Raw genomic sequence first — 18,999 nt, forward strand, 5'->3', positions numbered from 1 at the left:
GAGGGTGTCTTGGTAGGCTTGGTCCCTGACATCCTGATATGGAAGCACCCTTGATCCCGTGACTGTCCACCAGCTGCCTGGCAATACCAAGTCCTCCCCTCCCCACTGCAGCCTGGGCATTTCCCTCCCTTCCTGCTCATGACTGCAGACCCACTGTGTGGGGACACCCTCCTGCCCTCTCTCCCAGGCTCTCACTGACCCTGTGCTGGTTGAGGGGCTGCGAGGGTCTGTCAAGGTGGCTGGGAGTGGGGGAGGTAATCTTCTGGGCCATTTCTCCTGCCTTCCGTTGTGAGCACTTCATGCCAAGGGCCCCCACGGACACATCCACACCCACTGCTCATTTCTCACCTTTGGAGAGACCCATCATTTTCTCACTCCCAGGTCTCCTTCTCAGCTCCTGGGCTAAACATCTTGCAAGATGCACATACCTGGTTTCCACCCCCCCCCCCAGGAGAATCTCTCAGCCATAGCTTCATTATCACCACCATCCGCAGTCAGGTGAAAAGTGGCTGGCAGGGGAGAGGGGGGAGAGAGAGAGAGAAAGGAGGGAGGGAGAGGAAATGGCAGAGCTGGGGCTTTTCACCCATAGAAGGATTGTCTTTGTAACTAACTGGCCACAACAAGCCTTGGAAACCCTCAAAGGACTGGAGTTTTGCTTCAGGGAACCTTGTGGACCATCCTTCAAGGCCCCCTGCCATCTGTCGTGTAGTAAAGCAGGAGGAGGGAAAACCTGTCAGAAGCAACAGGTGGCAGAGAGGCAGGGGAGGACGGAGGATGAGGCCGGAGCCGGCTGGAGTGGGGGTTGAAGGAGCAGAAGATGCCCGGAGCCATGGAGAGGAGCTCCCGGGGTTCCACCAACAGAAGCCCCGAATCCCCAGCTCATTCCTGGCCCCTCTCTGGCTCCAGCCTGTGGAGGCCTGTCAGGGCCCTGGGTCCCCCAGCGGAGCGTGGTGGGGAGGCCGGCAGCATGGCGGTGGAGAAGCCCCAGGTCCGCCCCTGGTCTGCCCACCTCGGCCAGAGGGAGCCCGGGCGAGCCCGGCGCCCTCAGACTCCCTCACGTGTCCGAGGGCCGCTGTGTCTCCCACGAGCAGAGGAAGACCTGCCAAACTCATTTCTACTCTGAAGTCAAGAAAACCTAGTATAAACACAGTGGGCTCTTTGAATTATCCACATGAAATGTTCAACATGTTTAGCCTGGAGCAGATGAGATTTAATAAGGGGATGTTCCCATGGTGATTTTATTAGGAACTGAAATAACCAGCTAGCGCCTGGTATTGTATCAGCCACTGGGCTCCAGGCATCCTGCCACACACTCCTCTCCCTGAAACCCCTGTTGGGACCCCCCACCCTGACACACACGCCCACCACCACCACCACCAATGCGAAGAGACGCGACTGAGGCTCAGCAGCACTGAGTAACTGACTCCAAGTCACACAACCAGTGTTCTTCAAAATGGAAAAGAACTGACTGACTCCAAAACCTGAAACCCTTGTCACTGAGCTATCCAGCTTCTACTTACACTTCGAGAATTAACCAGCAAGCAAATCCGGTCTTTTTAGTCCTGCTTTATAGGAGGTGACAGCTTGTGACAGCTTGAGTGGTCTATAGTTCAATTGGTTTCTCCTAAAATCTAAGTAATTCTGCAAGACTTAGGAGCTTCTGGTGGTAATGCAGAGATATTTACAATCCCATTTAGGTGTAAGCACCTAATGCCGTACAAGTACTTTTAAAGTCAAAAGTATTATTTTAGATATTTTATGTTTTATTTTTAAATTATAATTTATTACATAAACATGACAACATTGGTACAAATCAAATGATAAGGAAGAATTCACCGTCAATTTCACATTTCTAATTCATTCACTCACACATTCATGGGGAAACCACTTGAAGACACTTACATAGGCTGCCAGAAAAAAAATAAGGCAAACTGTTTGAAAGCTTCTAAACAGAACTTCTCAAAAGCAAAGGATTAGAGGACATATATGCTTCCACCCAACTCAAAAATTTTCAGGAAAGAGGAACAGATACACTGAATCATTCTATTAATAACAAGGTTAGAAGCGTTTTCCTAAATACATAGTTCCCACTTTGCTGCTTCCGCACTCACCGTTGCCCTTCACTGCAGTGGCTCACCCCCCTCCCCTTTCCACCTTCCAGGTCTCCAGTCCTTGCCTTCCACTGCCTCCAGCCCCAGACAAGCCAGCATCTCTCTCTCTTTCCTGGGTATTCCGATCACCTCCTCCCCTTTCCCTCCAATCTATTCTCCATATGGTAGCTAGAGCAGTCTTTTAACACATTAACTGCCATGTGCGTTGTATTTAACTCACGCTAGTTTTGAGCCCGGGGCCTCGTGAAGCATATGTAACTCTCACGTCTCTTTACCTTGGGAGCCTCGTGGTGCACAGGCAACTCGCGCTGCCATGCTGTAGCACACATGTTATGTGACGGGTGGCCCCCTGGGCAAAACCCTACAGTTGGTTCATGAAACCCTTACTTGATGTTCTTATTGTTACAATTAATATTGATGATTTAATTGCATGGAACTCATGCACAAAATAACAAATTTTTTCATTAAATTAGAAAGGATAGTTTGTTTTAGAAGTTTTTATACTATGTTCATAATAAAACACCGTGGCCCCAAGGAAAAAATTTTTTTTCTAGTGTGGCAGTCAACATGTTAAAAACACAAATCTGGTTGTTCTTAGAAAACAGACCCAAATTCTTAACATGATTCTAAAGGATACTCTTGGCTGCCCAGCAGCAGTCATTTCCCTCTTCGTCTCTCTGATGAGAAGTGTTGTCAGTTAGGTTATGCTCTGGTGCAAGCAACAGAGCACCTGACTCACAGTGGCTTAAGCAATAAAGACCTTTAACCATCTCATATGTGTTGCACATCCAGTGTAACCACTCACAGTGTTCTCAAAGGCCCAGGCCCTTTCCTCTTCATCATCTTCAGCATGTTGGCCATTGGGCCCCATGTCTGTCACCTCCTGGATGCAGGAATTGGCTGCTGTAGCACAAGGTGTCACAGTTGAATTTAATGGCAGGAAGACTGAGGAAGGCACCTCTTTTTATAAACAAAAGAAATATTCCCTAGAATCCCCCCTGGCCAATTTCTTACATGTCACAAACAGGACTGTGCCACATGGCCCCTTCTAACTACTGAAGATCCCGGGAAAGTGGAAATATGGCAAAGGGAAAAGGTACTACCATGACCAACTTAATCCAATCATGACTCATTCCCTGAGACAAAGGGATGGGCCTGTCTTTTCTGTCCCCTACCCTGGCAGAATTGGTGGTTCTGTTAGCAGGACAGAAGTTGGGGTGTGGCAGGGTGGAATCAGCAATTGGGCCAGTAGCAGAATTTGCCGCAGGTCTCCACACTCCCTCCCCGCAGCCCATGTTTTCAGGGCAGCTCATCCCCTGCTCCCAGGTGGTCCCAAGTGTTGTAATGGCAACTTCATACCTCTGCCCGTAATGATTCATGAGTGGGCCGATGACACATGGAGGGAGGCTTGGGGAGACTTTTGGAAAAGTTCTTCCTTTATTTTTCTGGGAGAGCTTTTGGAAGTGATCTTGTTCTCTTCCTCAGGATGTCTTTTTTTATTTTTTTTTTTTAAGGACAGAGTCTCACTCTGTTGCCCAGGTGAGTGCCATGGCATCAGCCTAGCTCACAGCAACCTCAAACTCCTGGGCTCAGGTGCTCCTCCTGTCTCAGCCTCCTGAGTAGCTGGGACTACAGGCACATGCCACCACACCTGGCTAATTTTTTCTATTTTTAGCAGAGACAGGGTCTCACTCTTGCTCAGGCTGGTCTTGAACTCCTGACCTCAAGCAATCCTCCCATCTCGGCCTCCCAGAGTGCTAGGATTATAGGCGTGAGCCACCATGCCCAGCCTCTTCCTCAGCATGTAGACTTGCATGGGGATAAAGTTCTTAAACCTTGTAGCCATCTTTTTTCTAGTGTGATACACAGGAGTACACAGAAGGGAGACCCAGCCAAGAGAAATCACAGAAGCTCAGATGGAGCCTGTGGCTGGCAGCCTGAGGTTGCCCCCATGGCCCTGACTCCTGGTATTCATGCCATTGTGTAATCTCCTTCCCTTGAGTGTGGGCAGGACTTAAAGACTCTCAGAATAAGGTAGAAGTGATGGCATATTATTTCTGATATTAAGTTATAAACGGACTGCAGTTTCTGCCTCAGGTTCTCTCTGTCCCCCACCTTCCTACGCCTTGTTCGTGTTGCAAGTATCCTTACAAAGAATCTGACCTGGTGAAGAACTGAGGTTCTCAGCCTGATGGCCAGTGCCAACAACCATGTGATGGATCTTGGAAGCAGATCCTTCAGCCCCAGTCTTGGGATGACCACACCCCTGTTTGACAGCTTAGCTGCACCCTCATGAGAGCTCTTGAGCCAGAGGCATCCAGCTAAGCCATTCTCAGATTCTTGACCCAGAGAAACTGTGAGATGATAAATGTTTTTTGTCTTCAGCTGCTAAGTTTTGGGGAAATTTGTTATGCTGCAATGGATAACTAATACATGGCCATTAGATTAAGTCAGTTCTCAAGACTGCTTGTGCTTAGGACTTCCAACCATATGAGAAAATAAATTTTCTTATTTCTTTAGCCAACTTACGTTGGGTTTATGTTACTTGCAGCCAAAAGCACACTAACTGATAAAAAGAAGGCTGCACATTATCTTTCTGGAGCCTGCCTCTCCAGTGGTGTTTGGAAATACTTTCCTCCTTTCTTGGCAAAGTTCCCTAGCCCTCCTCTGAATTGTATCAAGTCCACTTGTTATGTACTTTCATAGTACTATATACCTTTCTCTGGTATTTATCACAGTGGAGAATTAACTTTGTGTAATCATTCAGTGATCTCTGTCTCTCCTTTTTGAGGACAAGAGTTCGTATCTTCTGGGCACCATTGTATCCACAGTGCTCAATACAGTGCAGGGCAAGATCTCAATGAATAATTAATGAGTGAACAAACAAGTGCACCGGGAGCATACCTTGGTTGCTCTAAGACGAGCCAAATTAAGTATATAGATTTTGGAGTTATCAGTATATACAGAATGTTTGACTTCCTGGGAGTAAGTGGTCTCCCAGGAAAAACATGGGAGTGAAGATGATAATTGGGGATGACCAACCTGTGGAGGTTGGAAAGAAAGAGAGCCCAGCAGAGGGGGTCCACAGGTGATGAGTGAGAGAGCCAAGGTCATTTGGCCATCAGAAGGCACACCGAGTCCTTGAGAGGTGGCAAAAGGTGTGTGTGCAAAGTTGGGGCTCTTGGGGTATCGAGGAGATGTGCCAACCAAGCCAGGCTGCAGAACAGCAACTCAGAGTGTGGGGCCCTGAGAAGGGCACGTGAGCTACTCTTCCTCCTGAAGAGAACGGATCAGGATGGCTCATCCCGCCACCTCACACCCGTCTCCCCGAGTCCCTGCCTGTTGCCATGGGAATGGGACAGGCAGTGGAGGTGCAGCGCGTTGAAGGCAGTGCCAATCACAGCACTTTGTGACATGAAAAGGGGTTTTCTCCCAATGCAGATCTAATCACAACATTCATCACTGCCACCCAGAGAAGGCTGGACCAACCCCAGAAGAGTCCTGAGATGATGGTGTAGCCACCAGTGAATGCCATGTGTGGGGAAGATGCAGCCCTACTTCTTCTTTTCGTTGAAGAGCAGAGGCAGGGGTTCAAATTATCCTGATAATTATTTTCCCTCTACTCTTTGTTCAGCCCCTAGCAACCATGTCTGGCTGAACCTGAAACCTACATGTTCATGTTCATGAAAACTCCATCTGGCAGCACCAAAAGAGAATGAATGTGGGCCTGACTGAGACAGAGTCTATCCAAGTAGTAAATGTTTGAGTCAGAAGGGGAAATTTCCAGATGGCTGAAATGAGCAACAAAAAGTATAAAAGAAATTAAGCATTATCACACACACACACATACACACACACGCACACCCCTCACTCACTTTGCATGCGACCTACAGCTCCATACAACCAGCTTCCCTCTTTCCTTGCCTGATGGATAAAGAGGAGGGTGGGGAAGTGGAAAGAGTGGTTGGGAGGGGGATTACCTAAAGCAGAGGTCAGGAAACTTTCTGTAAAGGGCCAGAAAGTAAATATTATAGGCTTTCTGGCCACACAGTCTCTGTCACAGCTACTCAACTCTGTCATAGCATAAAAGCAGCCATAGACATTATGTTAAAAATGAGCATGGCTGTATGCCGATAAAGCTTTATTTATGAACATGGAAATTTGAATTTTGCATAATTTTCACATGTCACAAAATATTCTTCTTTTGTTCTTTTTCAACTATTAAAAAAATGCAAAAACCATTCTTAGCTCACACATTGCACAAAAACAGGGGGCAGGTCAGATGTGGCCCATGTGCTGAAGTTTTCTGACTCCTGGTCTAAAGTGAGGAGAGGAGTTTAAACCAAAAGAAGTCTCTATCTTCCCTCCATCTCACTTTCTTCTTCTCTCCCTGCCCCTCCTTTCACCCCATGATGTTCAAAATTTATTCTGTAACAAACATTCCTACTTCCCATCTGAGCTCCTACCTTGCTTGTCTTCTAACAATAGCATTCCAGAAATGGGTCTTTAACCACACACTCATATCTCTGTAGCAGAAGAATTAAGAAAAGTTAGAGCTTTCTATAGAGTAAGGTTCTTAGGCAGGGGTGGTAAGATCTGTGGGGGAGATAGTAACTTAAAATTCAGCTCCAGAGTATATTTTCACACAATTTTTAAGAGTGGAAAAACAAAAATCAGCTCTATAAATCTAGGCCCACCAAATTTTCTTTCTTTGCTATATCATAGGGTAAAAATCATTTCTTGCAACTATAGTACTTGGGCTTTATTTTTCTTACCTACTCAAAATGTTAAGTGATTTTTCTCTAAGGTCTAAAAATTTTCAGTTGTTTCCACTTTGGGATGAAACAAACGACCAGGCACTGTAACTTGCAACAAGGGGAAGGCCTTACTGCATGCACTTGCCGTGGGCTGATGCCCTTGAACTTACATTTGCAGAAACTTCAGCCTGAGTGAAAAAAGACAGTGGGCATCACGTTTGGGGTCAGGCAGGCCTGGGTCCAAACCCAGCTCTGCCACTGGCTGTAGGACTTAACTTCCTGAAGCCTTGGTCCCTTCACCTGCAAAATGGAAATAATAATGTTCAATCATTCTGATATTTAAATGAGCTCACAAATATAAAGTGGCTGGTTAATGTTAGTGTTCCTCATCCTTCCATCTCCCCCAACCCCCTGTCAATCTACCGAAACCGACTTTGAGCACTGTTGGCTTGCATAAGCAACAACTATCCCACAATTTCTTTTCTTTTCTTTTTTTTGCTGTAAGAGTAAAATCTTAAGGCAGACCAAGTAATAAAAAGCATTCAAAGTAAAACCTCCTGCAATGAAGGTAATTTTTTTGTTTGTTTTATTGTAGTTGTCTCAGAATGTTCAACTTAGATTCAATTACTTGCAGCAATAATTAATAGCACATTAATAAATGAAGCTGGCTTTCTAGAACTAATGAAGCCGGAGCAGAACATGAGCTCACGGCTGCTCTTGGCTCTTAAATCTCTGCTGAGGAGGAGAAGGGGGAACCTGCCAAGGAATGCCGAGGGAATTATCAGGCTGTGGGTTTGCCAGAGGAGAATTAGCCGGGCTCGAAGGCATGCTAGGGTGGGGTGGGGGTGCCGTGCAGATGGGGAGACGCTGGAAACAGGGCAGGGTGGGAGGGGCGGGGGCTGCAGGGCGGGGGTGGGGGGTGGAGGGGGAATGCAGGCTGCAGTTGAGCTGGGGAGCGGAGGGACTCTGGGCTGCGAACTGGGCGCTGGGGTTACACAGATTCAGTGTCAGAGGTGGAGAAGGCCTCAAGGTCAGGTGGCTCTACCTTCTCACACAGATGACGAAACTGAGGCCCAGCACTGTTCTGACTTGCCTGAGGACACGTATGTTTTGTAGAGAAAGAGCTTCATTTTATATGGCTGGCCTTCTAGGGGTCATCTTCAGAGAGGGGACATCCAGTGTCCTGTTTTGGCCAAAGTAGAAATAGCTGTCCACAAAATGCTGAGCTCGTCTTGCAAAAGTCCCAAAGCAATGCCAGCTACTCATTCATGAGCACGTGGCACAGAGGGTCCCACATAGACACAGACACGTGCCACTGTGGTCTTTCTTCTGCAATTTGGAGATTGTGGGAATTGAAGCCCACTGGTATAGCTCTTTTTAAAAAAAAAAAATTGTGTTGCTACTGCAACAAATAAATATTTATAATATTTATTATAATAAAATATTAATACTAATATGAACCAGACACAGTATATGGAAATGACTTAGCTTCCCTGGTCCTCTGTCCTGAGAAAGGGGAACGTAATTAACTGAACGCCTGTGACCAGCCTGGGGAGTCTTGGAAAGCACACCCTCTGATCGCCCTCGTGGATAATCTCCCAGGAAGAACGGCCCACTCCCCCACTGACCTTACATTTCGGAGCCACTGGCCGTCCAGATGCAGCCTCTGGCCCTGGCCTCCAGCTGAAGCCTCCCCTGCCCACGCCTGGGCTCCTCCCCTGGGCTGAGCTTCCCCGTTAACACCCCTCCCCACAAGGAGAGGGCCTGGCAACGAGGAGAAGGTGGCTGGTCGGTTTTGCTGGAAAAGAGGTGCCAATTATAGCCTTTATTAGGCTCACACCCGCCGTCTAGCTGCCTTTCGACTGCTCCAGACCACACACACACTCAGTTTTCCTGCACTGGGATGGGAGTCCTGTGTGGTCCTGCCGGCTCACTTGTAATAAATCTGTGAGCTTAATAAAAGGCATCACTTCTATCTTTTGATCTCTCTTGAGTTACTCATTAGCTCTGGGTAACACACTTCTTGACTGACAGGCCCTTCCCAGGGAAAACCCGGGTTTGGTGATTCTTCAAACAAAAAGTGGTGTGTGTGCACACGCACATGTGCGTGTGAGTGTGTGCTGGGGGGGCACGGAGTGATCTGTGGGGAGGGAAGAGGGGAAGGAGGAGCTTGGCCACCTCAGGAGATGTCTGGGACAAGCTCCCCAGAGGAGAATGAGCTCACCTGGGGCCTGCTGGTGGTGCTGGAAGGCTCCAGAGCCCTCGGGGTGTTGGGGTCTGGGAGTCTCACCTGTTCCCGTCTTCCTTCCTGCCCTCCTTCCCAGTCCTTGCCAGGACTCCATTTCTCCGTGGACCCTCTCTGGTCAGTCCCCGCCAGTTCCAAGTCTTAGCCTTAACTCAATCTGCGTTTGCTTTACATGCAGTAAGGCCACTTTCTTGTGTGACCTCTTGCCTATACCTTTCGTGAAGGGATCAATAGTCCATTTTCCTTCCTACTTCCTGGCACTTGCCAGATCAGTCATACCAGCATGCTTTGTGGGCATCTGCTGCACTTCCTCTGGGCTAGGCATTGGGCTAAGCACTGGACGTTTATTTTCCTGTGTCTTCACAACAGCCCTATGAAGCAGGGGCAGCTGAGGAAACGCAGGTTCAGAGAATTTAGGCAACTTTCCCAAGGTCACACAGCTGATAGGCAATGGGCCGATAAGGGTCCCCATCTAGCGCTATCTGAACGCACAGGCCCCGTTTATGCGCACACTGCCCCTAGCCACCCACGCTGGCCCCTCGCAGACTCTCGGCTGTGCAAGGAGGGCTGGTTCCTGTATTCAGCACTCTTCCTGGGACCCAAGCCTGCTGTCAAGGCGAGCTTCTCAGTGTTCCTGCCTCCCTGGGACTCACATCATGCCCACTGTCTCCTGATGACCTCACCCTGGGCCGCGGGCTGCTGTGGGAAACCACAGCCACTCGGAGAGTCCCGAGGAGGACGCCAGACTCCATATCGACTCACTGTGTGTTGGCGTCCCAGCTGACAAAACAAAGTTACCAGGCCGGCCGTGTTGGGTCCTCCTCCCCACACAGACTCAGCCTTCTTCTCAGCCGCCCCCGTGGGAAACCGCAAGCTCGGAGGCCACGGGGCCACACGTAGCAGAGCCGGTGTTGCCTGGTGGCCAAGGTGCAGACTCAGCAGTCAGCCGAAGGCGGGTCAGGTCCCAGCTCTGTGTCTGTTTGACCTTGAACAAGTCACTCAGCTTCTCTGTTTTGTCTCTTCCCATATAGAAGGGAGCCGACAACAATGCTCATTTCATGTATGTGTTAAATGAGATAATCCGTGTAAAAGAGCCTGGCATCAAGGAAAGTCTTTTTTTTTAAAGGTTAGGTGTTATTTGTGTTACAGATTGAATTGTGTCCCCCAAAAAGATATGTTGGAGTCCTAACCCACAGTACCTGTGAATGTGACCTTATTTGGAAGTAGGGTCTCTGCAGGTGTAATCAAGTTAAGCTGAGGTCATTAGAGTGGGCCCCGATCCTGTATGACCGGTGTCCCTAAAGGAAGAGAGAAATTTGGACACAGCTGCGCACAGAGAAGAGAACACCATATGGAGACGCAGACCCAGAGGGAACATGGAGACAGACATCAGAGTTATGCTGCCAGAAGTCAAGGAACTTCTGGAGCCACCAGAAGCTGGAAGAGGCAAGGAAGATCCTTCTCTAGAGGTTTTGAGGGGAGCCTGACCTGCCAACATCTCGATGTCAGACGTGTAGGCTCCAGCACCATAAGAGAATAAATTTCTCTTGTTTTAAGTCACCAAGTGTGTGGTACTTTGTTTTGGCAGCCCTAGGAATCCAATACACTTAGTATTAAAAAGATCCTTGGTATAGGAGCCCAAGACTTCTGTCCTAGTTTTGATTTTGCTTCTAACTAGTTGTGTGACCTCCGACAAGTGATGAGAGCATAGACTATTCGAATTGGAAAAGACCTTATTGCTCAGGGGAAGAAGCTGAGGCCCACAGAGGGTGGTGCTGGCCCACAACTCCAGTCAACCCCCGTCTCCTCACCTGTAAACATGAGATCATTACCCTTGCCCCACCTGCTTCTCGGTGCTGTGCTTGAGGTGTCAATAAAATGACTTGAGTAGACCAGTTGCCGTCATGGTCATGGCAATACACACACTGCCATCTGCCTTCACAGGAGCACCATGGTCGGTTTCCCAGGATTCTGGTTGATTCTGAAGACAGAGCCAGGCCAAAGATGAGCTGTTAGAAGCAGATGAAATCAACACTGGCTCACCAGCTGGGCGACTGTGGAGGGGCCTTGCCCCCCGAGAGGCAGGGAGGACAGCATATATTGGCATCCACAACAGGGGCTTGGTCTCCTAGGGAAGAAGATGACAAATCAGGACACCTGGGTTCTGCACCTGGTGCTGCTGCCAACTTGCTGTGCATTCTTGGGCAAGTGCCTTACCCTCTCTGGGACTTTCCTTCCCTGGCTATAAAATGTAGAGCTAGGACCTCTCCCCAGGCCGGTGTGGCTCCAGTCTCGAATCTTAACCACAATTAATTTTATACTGCCAAAAGAGATGAAAAGATTTGGCATTCCAGGGGGCCAGGATATAAATAAGGCACACGTATATGTCCTGAAATCATAGAGCCATAGGGTCAGGAGGTCATCGGGGTCCACTTGCCAGGTGGTCACTCTCCTAAGCAGATGTTAATACAGCTTCTGGACATTCCAGTGATGTGTGCCCGAAGGGGATCGTACTGTTGGCATGGAAACAGTCTTCCTTATATGGGGAAGTGATGCATATAAAGATGAAGAATTTATAGAATTCTTATTTTTATAAAATGCCTCATTTCTAGTTCTTAACATTTTTTTTTAAGCCCAGATGGCTTTGGACAAATCACTTTGCCTTGCTTAAACTAACGTGGAGACCTTGTAGAGTCACCCTGAGGGGGACACAAGATGAGGCTGTGAAAACTCTTGGCATCCCCGGATCATGGCTGGTGCTCACGAAATATAGGCTTTCCTTCTCTTTTTCCTCCCTCATCTTCATCATCATCACCACCAACATCCTCAGCAGCAGCACCAACATCCCCTCCTCAGCAGCTTTATCAACATCATCCTCATCAAAGTTATCTTTTATCATTATCCTCTGTCGTCATCATCATCGCACCACACATTTGAATTAATACTAGAATTTTCCATGCGTTCTCCTAAGCACACCAGTCGATCCTTCAACAACTCAGTGAACTAAATATCATTTTTATTTTACAGATGATGAAGCTCAATCTCAGAGAACCAGAGTGACTTTCTCAGGCTCACACAGCTATAAGCATCAGAGGCAGAAGCCTAACCTAGGTCTTACGATGGCAAATCTTAGGAATGTCTCCCTCAGTGGCATTAGCTGTTTTTAGCAGGCGTATCGCCCAGCCAGCTCGGGTTACACACAAGTGAGGCCAGAACTTCCGAGTGTTCTTCAGTGAGGTTTGATATACTCCATCATGTCCTTGTGCAACTGACTTTTCAAAGCTAAAAGGAAGATTTCGTGAGTGTGTGTGTGTGTGTAAGAGAGAGCGAGAGACAGAAAGAGAGAGAATGAATGAACGTGCGTATCCCTGGAAACCTCTGGAGCTCTTCTCCTGCCAAGCAGACTTGGGATTCAGCCCACACCTGCAAGATTTGGATGTCTTTTGTCCCCTGAGAGTCTCACTCTGCCTGGCTAATCCAGGCAGAGCTTCCTGCTGCCTCCTTACAGGACGCAGTTCAGACCAGAATATTAATGGAGATTAAAGCAAGGAGAAGAATAGATTTAGGTGAGGGAGGGAGCTTCGTGGCAGGGAAGCTGGGCACCCGGGGGAGGCCTTCCATGGACGATCTTGGAGCACCCGCTGGAAGCAGGATGGGATGCAGTGGGCCCTTCCCAGAGGTGCCTAGAGCCAGTATAGCCTGAACTCTGTCCCTAGGAAAAATCTGCCCACACCCTTGTGTTAAGATAAATGGCATGCGAGCATCTTTTTTCCCCCTGCATGTCAAACTCTGTCCACCATAAATAGGTGACTGTACAGGTTTGCATCTGTTGTCCTGATACCTCAGTTTATCATTTGTCACCATCAAAAGTGTCCCTATTTGGACATTACCTATAGAACATTCTTCTAAGGATAAGCATCAAAAAAGATGGGTGACAAGGGCCATCAAATGAGGGGTGTGACATGTGGCTCAGTGGAAGAACACTAGACTTACAAGCAGAGGACTGAAGTTTAAGTCTCAACTGTACCACTGTCTGCCTAGGTAGGAATCGGTTACCTCATCTGTAAATTGGGCATCACTATACCCACTTCACAGAGCGGTCAACGTAAATGGCATTAGTAACCTATGTTCCCTGCAATCATCACCTTTAATAATTTGTTTTATCTTCATTTTTCAGTTTCAACGGAGCCCATTTTTCTCCAAGGTTATTGAACACCTGGTCACACGGAATCGATGGGATGTTGGGCTGTGGTCAGGAGCTGGCCACCGCGGGGTCCTCTCAGAGAGCTGTGAGAACCTAGTCACCCAGCCCACATCTCAGAGCTGCAACGGCCGGAGCAGCCATGCTCCAGGAACTGCTAACTGGGAAGATGGATTTGGAAGATCTGGAAGATTATAAAAGCATTTAGTTGTTGGAGGTTTATGAAATTAGAGCCAAAAAAGCAGAAAGGGGTATTGCAAGGTGGATTAACTACAATAAAGGGCCGAATCTGTGTGGGGGAGGAAGGGATTGGGGTCCGCCTTGCAACACCACGTCCTGGGGAACCTGGCCGGAACTGTCTCTCCAGCCTGGCCGCTGCTGAGCCGAGCCCTGCTCACCAAGTCCTACATTGGGGAGTTCTGAGGGGCTTCTGGGTGCCACTCTATTGCCCTTCCACTGCTGGTGGCCAGCAGGGACTCCCGTCAGTCATAGCGTGGCTCTGCTGATCACGCGGGTTCCTTTTCCAGGCACGCACCAACTGCACACCTCAACTACCCAGAGCCACACGGTATGTACAAACACAGGAGGCACTGCCAGCGTTACTCAGGCTGTTTCCTCTTCTTGACAAGCTGTAGTTCTCCACACCACGTGAATGTAGCCACCTTTCAACACCCAACTAAAGACCATTAACTTTTCAAACATTTGCTTGACTCTGCCTGTTCTAAGCAGTGTGCATTGCTCCGTTCCCCTGCTTTGCTGTAAGCTTAACCCTCCCTGCAAACGTGGCCTTGCTTTACAGAGTGTCTGTCTGTATCTGTCTCCCTCCTACTGCTACTGTGAGCTCTGAGAGGACAGGCAGTGTCTCCACCCATCTCTGTACCTCCAATGCCTCCGGCAGTGACCTTGCTCAGGTTAAACTCTCTAAGACTCTTTATCTGGACCTGAGATGTTTTGATCCCCCTGTGCTGGATATAGTTGAAAGGTGACCAGTGTTGATTCCTACCTGCTTCTGTGCTTTCCAGTGTATTGCAGAGGCTAGAAACCTGAGAGCTACATTTCTCAGACTCCCTTGCCAGCAAGGTTTTGCCAATGGATAAATTTGCAAGAGATTGGGAAGCTGCAGCAGATGGGAGTTTTACGGTAGCCAGCTAGATTTCTCTCCCTCTGCCTGTCATCTCTGCGGCAGCAACAGGTTCCAGAAGCTGTCTGACCTCTGGATTGCAACTTGCAAGGGAAGCCTGACCAAAAATCTAGTGGCAGCTCCTGACTTCATTTCTTCACTCTAAGCATTTCATTCTTCGCAATACACCCTGTTCTTGAAATACCTAAAGCGTTTTTTCTTTTTCTTCACCAAACTTCAGATAATATATCATTATATTGACCTGAGGTATTTGGGCTCTGGGTTTGTAAGTAGAAAATGTTAAAAATAGAATTATACCATTATGAGTACGTTTTCAGCAATAGAACATTTTGAGTGTATACTCCATTAAGCTAATATAATTTCTAGATCAATTTTCTATACAACACAGCTATACAGTCCCCCTTCCTCCTGTGTCCATTTTTATTTAATGGAAAAATTTTCATTAGAATTATTTTTTTCTGTAAAATTTAACAATGAAAGATTCACTTATCAAACAGGGATTATTTTTGTCAAATTTAATAATATTGATCATATCTTCTTACATTGTGATTTTTATTTTGTAGTTTTATTTCTGCCAGATCTAATTTTCCTAGTGAGATTCTATAACTTTCAATTTTGCCAAGAAAATGTAACTGTTCTGTCAATTTTTAATCCATAACAAATTTTACTATATAGAGCTTGAGTTGCTGACAGTTTAATTATATGTTGACTATTTTTACACAGCCCAGTTTTTTGTGGATTGAGTTTTTGCAGTGTTACTGTTCCCCGCAAGATGTGACTCTTCAGTTTTTCTCTCTGCCAGATTTCACTGTGCACCATTTTAGCTGACAGTGTATTTCTTTCTTGGTTATTATTTCTACAGGCCAATTCTACCAGTAAATGTCACTGTAAATTAATTGTACAAAGTTTGATTCTTTTTTTTTTTTTTTTTTTTTTTGCAACAGACAAAGGAGTTTATTTTCTAGCCCAGGCTAGGGTCCAAGGCTCAGAGCACCAGCGCAGTGGTCTCTCCACGAGCCCGGACCCAAAGTTTGATTCTTTGCATTGTCTTTTAATTGAAGCAAAGCGCATCAGAAAGGACAAAGGCAGAGGATGTATCTGTATAGGAAACTCATAAAATTCTTTTCTTTAGTATGATAAGATAAGAAAAATTCCTGTTTCTCTGGTTCTTTACTATAAAACCTACTTGTTCTAAGGATTAAATGAAACAATACATAAAATATTTAGCATGATATCTGGAGCATAAACTCCATAACTACTAGTCATTGTTATATTAATCCTAAAGGTTTGGGAGTTAAATGGAACTGTGAACCCTGTAAGATGGGTATTATTATTATTATCCCATTTTACACCTGAGGAAGCAGAGTGGATTGGAGTCTGGCCCATAGCAATCCAGGCCATGAGCCCAGGCCTTCTGACACTGGGTCCCAGACCCTTTCTCCCACCATATGCAGCTCTGCAGGGAAGAGAATGGTTCTTCCCCAGAAGGAGACAGTCAGCTCAGCTCTGGGACATGTCAAGTGGACACAGGTGTGATATACATGCCAGGTCATTGCAGGAATTCTACCAGAACACTGCCAAGGGCAGGCCAGGATGGGATCCACCCACTGGTAAACAGAATAAGTGGGAACAAAACACCAGGCCAACCCCAGCAAGTTGGGGCACCAGGCAGGACTCATCATTACCGGGACCATGAACGGGACAAATGACACCTCAGAAACCCCAGGAGCTTTGGGCAGGAGGGACCAGAAAGGAGCCTAATAGCACCAGAGATACCAAGACCCCCATAGCCCTGACCCAGTGCCCTATATCCAAAACAATTAATATCAAAATTACTAATGAGATATTTTACATTTTTCTATACTAAGTCTTTGCAATTGGTGGGTATTTTACACTTAAAAGAGATCTCTATTTGGACTAGTCATATACCCACTTCACAGAGTTTTCATATGTGAATGACCTTAGTAAGCTCTGTTCCCTGCAACCATGATTTTTAATGCTTGATTTATTTTCAGTTTTCAGTTTCAAATGAGCCTATCATGGTTCAAGAGAGTGGCAGGGCAACAGAAGGAAACAGCAGCTCATTCTGAATATTGAGGTGGAGCTAGGGCCGGGCAAGGGCTATGCATTAGTTGCCTATCATTGTTGTAACAAATTGCCACAAACTTTGCAGTTCTGAAGGTCGGAAGTCTGAAATGAGTCTCACTGTGCTAAAATCAAGGTGCCATAGGGTTGTTCCTTCTGGAGGCTCTGGGGAGAGTCCACTTCCTTGCCTTTTCCTGTTATAGAGGCTGCCACATTTCTTGGCTTTCTTCAGCAACTTGAGGCTGAGTCCTCACACTGCCATCTCTTTGGTTCTCTCTTCCAATTCCTTCTCCACTTTTAAGAACTCTTGTGATTAGACTGGGCCCATTTGGATAATCCAAGATAATCTCCCTATGTTAAGGTCAGCTAATTAGTAACCTTAATTCCATTTTGCCATCTAACTTAACGGATCCACAGGTTTTAGGGATTAGCACAGAGACATCTTTGGGACCCATTATTCTGTTATCAGAGGCTGATAGACGCCCACCTGGGCAAAAGTGAGGGCATGAGAGACTGGATCATTGTAGAAAACTGGTCAGAGCCTGCATTACATTCTAGCTGTTAGGCAAATTCCTGGGAAATGGTGTGATGTAGCTTTGGTGTCAGGCAGAACTGGATTAGAAGTCTGGTTTTAACAGTAATTGATTGCTAATAGCCACTCTGAGCTACTTCATCATCTGTAGGGTGATGATGATAATACCTAAGCCACATATTTTTAGCCAGGGTTCACTAAGACATCATGTGAAAATGCCTAACACATTACAAATGCTCAATTACTTTCCTTGTGCCATTACTAACTTTACAATATGTAGCTCTTGTTTCCTTCCTAAGATTCATTTATTTAGCAAATATATATGAAACATGAACCAGGCACTGAGCGTTGTATTAGATGCTGCAGGAGAGACAGTAGCTGGACTCTATCCACCTCCAAAAATACAGCAGAGAGTAGAGGAGGATGACAAGGTTTATGCTTCTCTCAAGATCCTCATATGTCACACTTTACTGGGCAATGACTCAGAGAGTCCCAAATCACAGAGCAAGGCCACAGGAGTGGGAGAGGGCGTGAGATTTGAATTCAGACCTGGATTACAAAAATAAACTTTTATTAACAATAAATAGAATATTTATTATTTTATTAGCAAAAGAAGAAAATATAAAACTGTGTTTTCTAATTTAGTAACCACTAGTCACATGTGGCTATTGGGCACTTAAAATATGACTAGTCGAAATTGAGATACGCTTCAGGTGTAAAATACCTGCCAATTTCAAGGACTTCATATAAAAAATGTAAAATATCCCATAGGAATTTTGGTATTTATTTTGGATATGTTGGGTTAAGTAAAATATATTATTATAATTACACCTTTTATTTCTTTTTTAATGTGGATACTAGAAAGTTTAAAAGTTACACATGTGGCTCATATATTTCTATTGAATTAAGCTGGTGTAGAATAATGAATCTCTATTTTGAGCAAATCACTCAGCTTCCACAATTATCAACTTCTGACACTCTTATTTCATCTATATCTCCACCAGCCTCTGCCCCCACTGAATTATTCTGAAGTAGATCCTAGATGTCATACTATTTCATATGTAAACATTTCAGTATTTATCTCTAAAAGCACTATTTTTTTAAAAACATAATCTCCTTATTACACCTAAGAAAAAACTAACAATAATTCTTTAATATTATCAAATAGAGATGTCTGGTTCCAGATAAGGTGGAGTAGACACATTTTTTTCCTATGCCCTCCTCTAAGTGCAACTAAAAATTCTGGGCATAATCTATAAGACAAGAATAAGGAGACTCTGAAAAGCAGAGAAAAGGAGAACTGGTTGAGAATCCCAGGATTTGAAGAATGACATAGTGGCAAGTTCCTGGATTTTCTTATTGCCTCATCTTACATATATTGTGGCTTTTCACAGCCTGGAAATGCCAAAAGATGTAAATAAAAGAATCTCTAATAAAATCCTAATCTCTCTAGTTAAAAGATCATAAAAGAGGCAGCCTAGCAGATCAAATATTTTTGTGAAAATATTCACTGTACTCCAGTGAAACACCACGGGAAAAATGAGGCATCTGCCAATAGCAGTAGTCAGGTGGAGAGCCTAGATTTTTATCCTTGCCCAGTGGTAACAAGGTTCCTATCCAACCTGCAGTGTTAGCAAAGGCTGAGTGGGAAACCTGGATTTCTGCATGATTTGGTGGTAAAGATATGGCATCCCATGTTCTCCTGCTGGTGTGGTGTCATTGGAGTCCTGCTAGAAGAGAATATTTGAATAATATCTAGAGTTTCCTAATACCCAACATATCTAGGCTACAATAGAAAAACACCACTTATACCAAGAACCAGGAATATCTCAACTTAAATGAGAAAAAGACAATCAAAAAGCACCAATGTGGAGATTACACAGATAAGCAAAATCATAAAAAACTTCCAACAATCAATTACAAGCAC

Source organism: Eulemur rufifrons, chromosome 19 (assembly GCF_041146395.1).
Source record: "Eulemur rufifrons isolate Redbay chromosome 19, OSU_ERuf_1, whole genome shotgun sequence".
In the NCBI taxonomy this organism is placed as follows: domain Eukaryota; kingdom Metazoa; phylum Chordata; class Mammalia; order Primates; family Lemuridae; genus Eulemur; species Eulemur rufifrons.